The sequence below is a fragment of the Equus quagga genome, chromosome 4 (genome assembly GCF_021613505.1).
Source record: "Equus quagga isolate Etosha38 chromosome 4, UCLA_HA_Equagga_1.0, whole genome shotgun sequence".
In the NCBI taxonomy this organism is placed as follows: domain Eukaryota; kingdom Metazoa; phylum Chordata; class Mammalia; order Perissodactyla; family Equidae; genus Equus; species Equus quagga.
In genome coordinates, this window is record NC_060270.1 from 120,549,378 (window position 1) to 120,561,713 (window position 12,336).

Below are 12,336 nucleotides of genomic sequence, written 5' to 3' on the forward strand. Positions count from 1 at the left end.
TGTGCAGTTTTTCTGAGCTCCAATTCCCACAAGGTGACATGAAGACAGCCAGATGACACCTGCACACACAGTGAGTTGCATTATAGGAGAGGAACCTTAAACTTAAGGAATCTGGATTTTTACAATGGGCAGTAAGCATGCCAGACTTTTTCTCCAGAGGAAAACATTGTCTTTATTATACTGGACAGTAAACTTACCTGTCATGTACCCTAGAGGGTAAAATCCTGCAAAAGAGGATTAAGAAAATTATTTGCAATGCATATAACATAACCAACAAAGCTTTCATACCTAAAATACGTAAATAACTTCTAGAAATCTGTAAGATAAATACAACCAAGTTAGTATAAAAATGGATAAAAATATGAACAATAAAACCAGTGAAGCAGAAACATAAATGAATAACAAGCATAATAGAAGGTGTTAAAAATTACTAGTATTCAATGAAATTTAAATGCAGCCACATAGATACACCTTTCCACACACAACAACTTGGGGAGGAAAAAAAAGATCTGGCAATACCAGATACTAGGAGGGATGTGGAGGAATAGGAACTTTATTTACTGTTGGTGTTGAGTATTGGCAAAATTCACTTTGGAAAACAAGTTGTCAATATCTAGAAAAGTTAAAAATGCACATACTCTAAAATACTTTCCTACGCATGTAAAGGAGATGTCTTAGTCCATTCAGGCTGCTATAATAAAATACCAGAGCCTAGCTGACTTATAAACAACAGAAGTTTATTTCTCACAATTCTGGAAGCTGATAAGTTCAAGATCAAGGTGTTGCCAGATTCAGCGTCTGGTGAGAACCTGCTTCTTGGTTTGTGGAAGGATATCTTCCCAGCTATGGCCTCACATGGCAGTGAGGGCAAGGGAGCTCTCCAGGGTCTCTTTTATAAGGGCACTAATCCCATTCAGGAGGGCTCTACCCTCATGACCTAACTGCCCCTCCAAATGCCCCACTTCCTATTACCACTGCTTAGGAATTAAGTTTCAACACATGAATTTTGGAGGGACAAAAACATTCAGTCCACTGCAGGAGTCATACACAAGAACGTTTATAGTAGCAAAATTTTTTTTTAACTACCTAACTTCCTATTAACTGGAAAATAGGTAAATGTTGGCATATTTACAAAATGGAATATAATATGGCAGTAAAAATGACTTGCAGGGGCCGGCCCCTTGGCTGGTTTAAGTTTGCACACTCTGCTTTGGCAGCCCAGGGTTTCACCCATTTGGATCCTGGGCGTGGACCTAGCACAGCTCATCAAGCCATGCTGAGGCAGCGTCCCACATAGCACAACTAGAAGGACTTGCAACTAGAATATACAACTACGTGCTGGGGGACTTTGGGGAGAAGAAGGAAAAAAAGCATCGGCAACAGATGTTAGCTCAGGTGCCAATCTTTTAAAAAAAAAAAAAAAAGTTTGACGCCGTAAAAAACTATACACATGGATAAATCTCATGAAAATAATGCTGAGAAAAAAAATTAAATCCAGTAAGAATTTAGTCAGTATAATTATGTTTATTTTTTCACTAATTGGGAAATTCATATGTAGTTAGTAAAAGACTAAAGAAATGCACAGGAATGAGCAACACTAAACTCTGGATAATAGTAATCTCTAGAAAGGAGAGAGGGGGATGCTATTGAAGTGAAATCCATAAGCTTCTTCAACTGATTTGGAAGTGTTTTATTTCTTAAGCAGAGTGTAAACATACAAGTTTACAGGTAATATATTTATGTCTTTTGGTATTTGTAAAATATTTAATTTAAAAATTATTTTAAATCTCTAGAGGAAAAAGATCTGAACAAAAAAAACATGGTTAGATTGTAAACCAAACTAAAACATGGAATGATTTAAAGTAATTGATGACATATAAGAAAAATAAACTCCAGATGGTCCTGATAATTGGGACATTTTCCTTTGAGTACACTGGTCTAGAAAATACAGAATTACATTTCCTAGGTATCTACACAAGAAAAATAAAAAACATATGTTCACACAAAGACCTGCACAAAAATGTTCATAGCAGAATTATTCATAATGGCCAAAAAGTGGAAACAACTCAAATGTCCATCAACTGTTGAATGACTAACAAAATACGGTAAACCCAAACAATGGAATACTCTCTAGCAATAAGAAGGAATGAACAACATGTATAAATCTTAAAACCATTTTTCTAAGTGTAAAAAGCCAGAAAAGGCAAATCCAGAGAGTCAGAAAGTACATTAACGGTAACCTGGGGCTGGGGTCAGGAAAGGCGATTAACTGTAAATGGACATTAGGGATCTCATTGGAGTAAAGAAAACGTTCTAAAGCTGGAGTATGATGAAAATTGCATTACTTGATAAGTTTAATAAAGATCTTGGAATTGTATACTTAAAAGGGATGAATTTTATGATGTGTAAATTATACCTCAATAAAGTTGTTTAAAAAGCAAACAAAAAAATTGTCTTTCTTTCTCAATGGATCCCAAACATGCAATATGTTCTATATCCATAATATTTACATAATTATAAATATTATCAAATGCTGTTTATCAGTTTTCAGTTCTTAGAATTCAATCTCTAGGCAAAACATGAATTATTTTATGATAGTTACAGAAGAAAATATAAGTGTTCTGAACCTTAATAAAAGTGGTGGTATAGCTGCCAGATATTGGGAGAAATACAGGGGAATGAGAGGTAGAGAGAAATTTATAATCACTGATATTCTCAGTTTATATTGTGGGGAATTCAGTAATTTTCTTTGAAGTTGACCAATCAAGATATAGAAGTTTAAGGGTAAACTTCTTATGAAAGCGTAAGTGTAATATATTACAATTGTTACCAATAGGATCCAAAAATAATCATTCAACTTAAAAAATTAGGAAGAGAGGACAAGCTCCTGGTCTTTCAGAGTATGGAGACATCAAATAGTCTTTGATGTTGACAGATCAAGATACCGAGTTTTGAGCTCCACAGATATGGAATTGATCACCAGAGGAAATAAAAATGAAAATAATTGAAGGTGGTTAGTATTGAAGAGTAAGACTTGCAGTAGTTATAAAAAATTCAGTAGAAGATTTGATAATAATGTGTACCTTTCTCTCCTATTTGATTTTTTTTACTATGTTCATATAACACATCATAAAAACTAAGGGAGATATTTGAATATATCTTTAACATTTTATTGGCACAAATTCAACTCAATTAACCTATCATCTCTTTCAAACCAGCTTTTTCTCCAAATAGCCATGATTCTGTAATTTCACACTTTCATTTTTATTTTGTGTTTTTTTTTGGTATTTTTCTGTATTATTTCAAATTCTATACAACAGTTGCATGCATTTTTTATATTCAGGAAATCTTTGAAGTTCTGGGCTCCTACTTGTCCTTTATACCCTACTTCCAGTCTCCAGGTACTTCCAGTTCTATCCCTGGTAATAACTCAATATCAACCTCTTCTGGTCATTCTCTCTACAACAGCCTAATCTGAGTCACCTTTCCCCAGGTGCTGTTAGACCCTCCTAACTGATTCATCTTAACTGCAGCTCTGATCACGTAGTGCCCAGTCCAACTTTCTCAGGTTGTCCATTGCTTGCCAAACAGACTTAAAGCTCTTTCTTTTCAGGCTGTTTTCTTTTATTTTCTTTAAAATGATTTAAAAATAAATATTTTTATTTATATAGTTGAGACCATCTGCATGTGCATTTTATAGTTTCACTTACATAATATGACGTGAAGAGCAGCATTCTGCACATCTCCTGAATAAAAAAAATACATATAATTATTACAGAGAATTTGAAACAATACTGAAAAATGCAAAGTAAAAAGTGAAAGTTACCCATAATCCCAGAGAAAATAACGATTAAAAATTAGATTATGATATAGAGGTTTATGAAGTTGTATACTCCTTTATCCTTTTAAAATTTTACTACGAACATTTCCCATTCCCTTAACTTTTCTTGAAAATTGTTCATCTAATTACCACATAGTATACCATCATTTGGTTCTACCATGATTTAGCCCATCCCTAATTATTTTGTCCAATTTCCTTTTATTATAAATGATCCTCTAACGAACATTTTTGCACATCAGTGCTTGTCTGCATCTCTATTTCTTAAGAACAAATTTGTATACAAAAAATACTGTGTCAAGGGTTATAAATCTAGTATAAATTCCATAACAGTTACTCCAATTTATTTCCTTATTTGCAATATAAGAATATTCCAATCTCAGGGCACATTAACTAGGAATGGATATTACATATTTTTCTTTGAAATTATTTACCAATATGATAAGCAAAAATGTCTTTAATTTGAATTTACTATTAATGAGATTTCTTGTATTAATTTTTTTTGGTTCTTCGTACCACTTTAATAAATTACTTCCTGCACTTTTTGTTCATTTTTCTCTGAGGGCATTTATAATTTTTATTATTGAGTTGTAAATGTTCTATACGTATTTATATTAACCTTTGGCCTATCATAAATGATGCAAATATTTTTCTTGTTTACCATTTGTAATTTACTTTTGTTTACATTTCTACTGTCATTTAGATCTAATTGGTTATGTAGCTGAATCTGTCCAGCTCTTCTCTGCGCTTCTGCTATTGCTCTTCTGCCTTCACGGTTTTTTCCCACGTCAATATCATATACGTCTTGACTTCAAATTTTATTCTAATTGATAGAGTTTCATTATGTTTAACGCTCTAATGTGTAAGGAATTTATCTGTATTCTATATACAGATTCCATATACAGGAAAAGTATTCCTGTAGCTATTTTTCCCCAAAGATTTCACCTATAGTCTAGAACTATTTATTGAAATTTTTCTTCTGCCCTCACTGATTTGTATTGTGACAATGCAATTTATCAAAAAATACCTTTTTATATATACTAGTATTTGTCCCTGATGCATCTGTGCTATTTTATTGCTCCATTTGTCTGTTCTTCTGCAAATCCCATAGTTTTATTAATAAGATTTTGGTGCATTTTAAATTACATTTAATAGATATTACTTACATGTGCTTTTGCTAGGCATACACTGTCAATCTCACATCAATATTTCAAATATCATATCCATTTTCCATGTTCCTCAGGATAAGGAAACTGGCTCAGAGAGATTAAGCCCTCCAGCTGGTACATGACAAGAGTCAGGATTAAACCTGGATAAGCATAATTCCAAAGCTGGTACTCTAAAATTCCTTTTTTTTTAACTAAAGGATAACTTTATTTAGTCTTCTTTTTCAAACAATCTAGTTTAAAAACAAGTTGAGGTTAAGAGAGAACATGCAACCTGCCAAGAGAGAGTCACAAAGACAGAAAGAGGGAGAGACAGACATTGGTCAGAGACTTCCATGTCAGATCTTTTCCATCTTGGAAATGTGGTCATCACAGATTCTGGTCAGTTCACTGCTTCTTCAGTCTTCTGCTCAGCGATCTTCTCCAGCAAGTGGATGCACCTCTGCTCCTTCTCATCCTCACCTGCAAGGCCAGGGCCTCCTCTTGGGCCTTGCTCAGGACCTGGGCCATCTCCTCGTTTGCCAGCTTGAGTTTCTCTTCCGCTTGGGCCTTCTGCGCTTGGTATCTCTGGCCTTCCTTTTCAATTCTTACTATGTAACCCTCAACAAACTTCTTCAGCCATCCTTCATTCGGGAGGCAGCCTTCGATCACCGTCTGTTTCTCAAACTGCTTGAAGAGGTCAGAGAAAGATTTTTCCCATGGAATTCAAGTCTGCAGTAAGCTAGTCTTTTTCTTTCAGAACCTTCTGGATTTCCGCTTTGGCAAGTTCCTTCTGTTTCTGAGCCTCCTTCATTGCCTGATACATCATCCGCTCAGATTGTCCATGATCTTCCCATCTCCAGGTTCTTCACAGGCAGCTCCTCGCCCCTGCTCTGCAGCAGCAGCTTCTCCTTTTGGGTCGCTTCCACTACCTCATCCACGTCCTTCTGGCTGTCCCGCAGCACGTCCATGATGGGTGTCCCACAGGCACCACGGCCCCCGGCCTGATGACACACGCGGGTAGACCTGGCACAGAAACACCCAGAGCTGGGAAGAAGTCGAGCTCCCCTGGCTTCACCTCAGGAGGATTTCCGGAGGACGCGTCTGCGCGTACGCACTGCTGGTCTCGGCCGGGCGCGGCGCAGGCCTCCGAGGGCTGTGTTTCTGCAGTGGGCCGGACCTGAGGCCCAAGGACTGTGTCCTCCAGGCGACCCCTTACGAGGAGGCCCAGACTGCGCAGGTAATCCTTCTGGCCGCTGCCTAGAACCTCCTCCCTCGGGCGGGCTCTGGGCCCCGCTGAGGAGAGGGTTGGAAGCACGGGGTCAGCGGGCGAGGCCCTCGGGCCAGCGAGCCCAGATGGCTGCTGGGAGCCGGTGCGAAGGCTTTGCGGTTCCCTCCTCACGCGCCGCTCCCGGGCTCCCCGCCCGGGTCCATGTCACAGGTGTGTCGCCTGAGAGGCTGCAGTACCCTCTGTGTGGGAAGCGAGGCCGCCTCGGCGCGGGTGTCCTGGGTCCGGGCCTCTCCGCCGCCTCCGCGCGGGTTACAGGGGGCCGTCCGGCTGGGCCCGGTCCAGGCTGAGACCCCGGGAGAGGGAACGGACGTTCTTCCTCCTCCTTGGGGGTTCTCTCCCGCCTCCCGTTTCTTGGCGGGACTTGCGAGGCCGCGTCTCTTCCCCAGTTTCCTCCGCGGGGACGGCCTTAGGCAGGCGGCATTGTCAGAGACGACCAGTTCTAGCCTGCTGGGCCCTCTCCGTCGGGAGCTGGCCGTTTGGCTCCCAGCGTTTTCCTTGTGAGGACTTGGGGACGGGCCCCTGCAGCCTTCGGAGGGCCGGGGGCGGAGCTTCCACGACCGGAAGCGGGCGGGCATGGCGGGGCTCCTCCACATGCTCCTCTCCCCGCGCGGCTCTGCGAGATCCTCTCTTGTGCCTTGGGCGCCGCCCGGAGAGGGTCTTGTAGGATTTCGGAGGTGCAGGTATGCTTTTATCTAAGCGATAAGAACTAACGTTTTCTTCCTGTGCTTGCTCAGGGCTGCCAAACAGTCGCCCGGGAGGTGCCATTGGGGTTCAAGACTGCCCGGGTCTGGGGGGAGCTTGGGGACCCGGGCAACCAGGGCAGCCGGGCCAGGCCGCTGCACGCGGATCTTCAAAATTCATGTCCGCTGGAGGGGGCTCGGCGTCCGCCACTGCTTGTTTCTAGAGAATTCCATTGGTCATTCTGGTGTCCACTTCCTTGGTGAACTTTTGGTTCTCTGTCTGGGTCCAGATTTGAGGACTTTCTTTTAACCCAGTGGTGGCCAGAGCAGAACAAGCCTCGGTTTGCTGTTCGCGGTAGGACTTAAAATCCTGAGCGCCTGTGGATCCCGCAGAGGTGACTGAAAAGTCACCTTAATAGCTTTGGCTGTGTTCTTGGGCGGCACATTTTCTTTCTGCGACAGACGAAGAACAGATGATCTTACGGTAAATTCTGGTGGTAAAAACAGGAACTCGCAGTTTTCTATACTTTGGTCACCAGTGACAATTTCATCACTTTGCTCCTGAAATTCTTTATAGCTTTCTCTCTCAGTTTATTCCTGCACATCTTGTCTCCAGTCCTAAGTGTTTTCTATTTTGTTGCTCTTATGCTTGCTTGTTTTCCCTTTATGTCTTCTAATCATTGCTGTTTATTAGAAAACTATTGATATTTTATAATATATTATTTTATATTTCTGCATAACTTCATTAGCTAATGATCTAGAGTTTTAGTTAGGTAATCCTGTTAGCTATAAAAAATTATCTTTTGCCGTCTCTTTTGCAACATCTTTTTAAATGGCTATACATTAGCTGGTGGTATATAATTAATTTCTCAACTGCACCTTTCGATTGGTTTTCAAACTGTTGTATTCAATTTGAATGAAAAAATCACCCACTTCTGTTGGTATAATGATTCTCATGTCCTTGAGGCTTATTATTAAGAGGGCAGCCTAACGGCACATTCCCATGTTTGGGTCACAAAAGACTAGACTGAGCGTTATGGAGGATGAATTTCAAATGATTATTTCTTAGCTTCATAAAATTACAGTCTTTTCAGTAGAGATCCAAGAAATACTTTCCTTCCGGATGTCAACAGTCTACCTTTAAAAAAGCGGAAATTTAGGCCCACTAAAAATGGTAAGGTAACAGTCAAAAATAGGGAGTGAAGGGCCCTGCATATCTTCATTGATGTTGTATGAGCTAAATGGTGACATTTGTAGAGATGTGACTGAAAGGTTAATATGCCATTCGCAATGTTATAATCGGTACACGTGAGCAGATTACAACATAAACTTACACTTCTCACGCTGTTGTGATTTGTAGCAACTGAGACTTTAGTAAGTATAAAGTCATTAAAAAGTTATAGTTTTTCCAAATGTTATAAAAGAAGCATTTTTTTTTTTTCTTTTTCTGTTTAGGCGCATATCATGAAAACCAACTCACTTTTAGGATAATTTTAGGATATTTTGTTCTCTTACTACATTTCTGGGACAGCTCACAGAATATTATGAAAAATTTTTCCATCTCCAAAATGCTAGTTTTCATCATACTTCCATTGCTTCATAGATCACTGATTCAGGAAATATTTATTCATTCAACAAAAGAAAATGTTGAGTGCTTAATATATGTTAATCATTGATTTGGGTAGTAAAGAAGATTGACCAACAGCAAGGAAGACATTGAAGAGCCCTGCCTTTATAGGGCTTATATTCTAGTGAGGGACACAGGCAATAAACAGAATGAAAACTGCTTTGGAGAAAGCATAAAGCAATGTCACATATTTTATTTTCCAAACATTGGAGAATATATATATATATCTATATATCCCATCCCATATGTTCTTCTTATAATGTCATATTGACTCTTCTCCATCAAGAGGCAAGGCCTACATCACCCCTACTCCTTTGAAACTAGGTAAACTTTGTAACTGCCTCAACCAATAGAATGCAGCAGAAGTGACATTGCCTGATTTCCACAGCCTAGGTCATACATGGTGATATGTCTTCTGCCTGGCTCTCTCTCTCTCTCAGGACATTTGCCTTTGGAGCCTTGAGCCACCATGTAAGAGTTCTGACTACCATGAAGCCACCATGCTGGAGAGACCCTAGAGAGAAAGAGAAAGGTGGCTGAGGAGCCCCAGCTGTTCAGTCCTCAGCTTTTTGAGTCTTCCCTAACTAGGTGCTAGGCATGTGAATGAAGGCTGAGATGACCCCAGCCACAGCCACTGTCTGAATGCAACTCCCTAAGAGACCCTAGCAGAACTGCCCAGCAGAACTACTCTCAAATTCCTAACCCACAGAAACTGTGAGAGATAATAAATGATTATTGTTGTTTTAAGCAACTGAGTTTTGATATAATTTCTTATGCAGTCATAGCAGCTGGAAGAAGCAGGGTAAAGGAAAAGAGAGGGATAAGAGGGGATTAGATTTTATGTTGATGTTCGGGAAAGGCTTCGTCAAGGTTGTAACACTTGAGCAGAGAATGAAAAATGAAATGAATGAAAAAATGAAGAAGCCAAGTACATATCCATAGAAAGAGAATCCCAAGCAGAGGGAACAGCAAATAAAAGAATCTTGAGGCTGGGGAAGTCTTGGCCAACTGGGCAGCCAGCAAGGAGGTATGTTACTGATGGGAAGTAAACTAAAGGATTAGTGGTTGGATGGATAGCAGGAGTCATATCCGTGTGGAACCTTGGAGCCCCCAAAAAAGTTCACGGATTTTGTTCTGTGTGTAATGGGAAACTTGTGGAGGATTTTGAACAGGAGAATGATGGGCTCTGTTTTATGTTTATTTATTCTCTGAATGACTTCTTCCCCTGATATTATGTCACTGATTTTGCTCCAGCCACCTGCCCTTTTTTCTGTTCCTTAAACATACAAAGCTCTTTTATGACTTAGAGCCTTTGAGATTCCTATTCCCTCCACCAGCACCTGTCTCCTCACGTCTTCGAATGTGTGTTGCTGCCAGGCTTCTTGGTCTGTCCATCCAACCAAAAATACCAGTCCACTTCAAGTGACACTTCCAATCACATCACCCTATATTTACCTATTTATGGTGTGTTGCTCCTTCTCAAATGTAAGCTCCATTAAAACAGGGACCATGTTTCTCATGCTTGCTGATATGTCCACAGCACCTAGGACAGTGTTTGAATAAAGTCAATGCTCCACCAATATTTGTTAAATAAACGCATGAACAATACCTTCCATAGATATTGTGAAGAGTAAGAAATACATGTGTGAAAAGATATTGGCATGCAGTTTGTTCTTCATAAACCACTAATTTGGAGAATTTTAGATTTTATTTTTTTCTTCTCCAATATTTTTTTTACCTCTTTTTAACTCAATTCCATCTCTATTCTTATTTGCTCCATGCAATACAAGCAAAATATCTTCAGTTATTTGGCTCATTCTGAGTGTTTTGCTTTGAAGTCCAAAATTAATCTAATAGTTACCTTAATATAGACTCTACACAAGAGAAAAACTTTAATAAATGTGAATATTTTTAAATCTAAATATTCTTTGGAAGTATTTTAGGTGTAGTACTCCTCTACTGTGCTTTACAAAGCTTGTTAAAGCTAGATGAATCAATTACATGTGGGGTTGAATTTTGTAAAACTACATTTTAATTTTAAGTGGTAAAAAGTAAGTTGTTCAGTAAAATCAAACATCAACATCATATAAGCTAAGATTTGCACCTGCAGTAGTAATGAATTATGGCTAGACCCAACATTCATGTCTCCAACCATTTCTCCCCCAACCCCATGCCTAAGATCATGTCAAAATCAATGTCCACTGTTAGAAATGGCCAAAGCATCCACACTATCTTTAAAGGATTTCATTAGCAAGATCAGCAAATAGAGATCCGTCCCATAAAAATGGTATATGTTACTCATGATGAATTCCCGCGTTGTCTGAATCAATCTTAAATTCTGTAAAATACATCCCTTAACAGGTTAAAAGCAGAAGAGGCTGCAGAGCCATCACAAATACTTGGGAGCTTTTAAGATTTTCTCTGTCCTCCCCCAAGCTCTTAGGTCAAACAGTAGGCTTGCATTAGTTTTGTTTTGAGCCCTCAGAGCAAACAGTGAGCTTTCAGAAGCAGCCCAGGAGTTAAGTACCAAAGTTCTGAGAGTTTCTACCCCAAATGGAACATTTTTCATTCTGCCAGCTTTCAAAGCAGTAAAATAAAAATAAATAATATTTCTATCTTAAAGCTATCTATGAAATTATTTGATTCATTGTTTGTTAGCTGAAGAAAGCCATATATATATTTTTTAGTATACATCATGGCTCATACTTATGGTCTTCATTTTGCTAGGAAAAATAAAAACATTGTGTTACTCCACTATTGAACACATTTTCAATGCAAACTCCACATTGAACACACCGTCTGTGTAGTGCCAAGTTCTTCATATAGTTTAGTGTGAATAGTCTAACTGTAGTTTCAGACAGCAGACATTTAGTGACAGTAAAATGTATTCTTGATAAGCACATGTGAAAACACCTATCAAATGATTTACTGATTTCATGGTCAGTTTTATGCAGATATAGAGTAGGTGGTTCAGCTATGTTCAGAAAGTCATTTTCCAGGGTCTGGCCCAGTGGGGTAGTGGTTAAGTTCATGCACTCTGCTTCGGTGGCCCAGGGTTCACAGGTTCAGATCCCAGGCACAGACCTATGCACCACTCATCACACCATGCTGTGGTAGTGTCCCACATACAAAATAGAGGAAGATTGCCACAGATGTTAGCTCAGCAACAATCTTCCTCAAGTATAAAGAGGAAGATTGGCAACTGATGTTAGCTCAGGGCCAATCTTCCTTACCAAAATGAAAAAGTCATTTTCCTCCCTTCAAATATGTCCTCCCATGTGCTAGATAGTCCCTAAAATTCCATTGAGAAGAAAGCTTTTTATTGTAGCATTACTTAGAAGTATTAAAATGCAAATAATTCTTGAAGAAGTAAGGCATTGACCTAAAGTCCTACAAAGGCGTAAATTATGGACATCAAATCATTTCTTAAAAGAAGCCAGAGAGCCATAAGATGGCATGAGGGCTTTGGTACATGAAGAGGGAGACAAGGATTCAAAAAAGGAAGGTTATTTTGCAAGGGACTAATCTCCCCCACTTCAAAACCTTGACAAATTATTAAATTGGCCACACTGAGGTATAGCAAATACTTCTTAAAACAAATAGTGTCTGAGTTCACTAATTCTCTATATTTTCAAAATTTAGAAAAGGAGTTTTTGGTTTAAATAAGACCATATTCTTTATATTCAAAAATAACAAAATGTGATCTTGCACAGTTTTACATTTTTTTCAGATGTGCGCAGATTTTGTCAAAATAC

General features: G+C 39.1%; 1 pseudogene; it reads right to left on the bottom strand.

The window, feature by feature from the left end:
* Nucleotides 1-5,342: 5,342 nt before the first annotated feature.
* LOC124238700 (transforming acidic coiled-coil-containing protein 3-like) lies at nt 5,343-8,344 on the bottom strand (annotated as a pseudogene).
* Nucleotides 8,345-12,336: the final 3,992 nt, after the last annotated feature.